Raw genomic sequence first — 368 nt, forward strand, 5'->3', positions numbered from 1 at the left:
GCTAGGGCTTACTTATGTCAGTCACTTAAAATGAAGTACAATGTATGACGTAGTCTCATAATGACTTTTCTATTCCGCGCATAAATTACCATTAATATCAGTTTTGGCCTAATGGGTAAAGCCAAATAGCGATTATTTTATAGAACATATCCCAAACTTGAAAAACTTTCTGCTTCATGGAAGCAATCATTGCAAATCGATTCAAACTAAAAGCTGGGCCCTCAAAGGGGCTTGGAATGTTGGGATTTTTCAATGCTTCCATTGTGGCAGCATAATTTGTGTATTAAGCATCATCCGAGCAGCTGCAAAATCGACATTGGTAAATGCAAATTTATCCATTGCCTCACTACTTGTGTGAGTAATCTGAA

Source organism: Echinococcus granulosus (assembly GCF_000524195.1).
Source record: "Echinococcus granulosus chromosome Unknown EG_S00454, whole genome shotgun sequence".
NCBI classification, from domain to species: Eukaryota; Metazoa; Platyhelminthes; class Cestoda; order Cyclophyllidea; family Taeniidae; genus Echinococcus; species Echinococcus granulosus.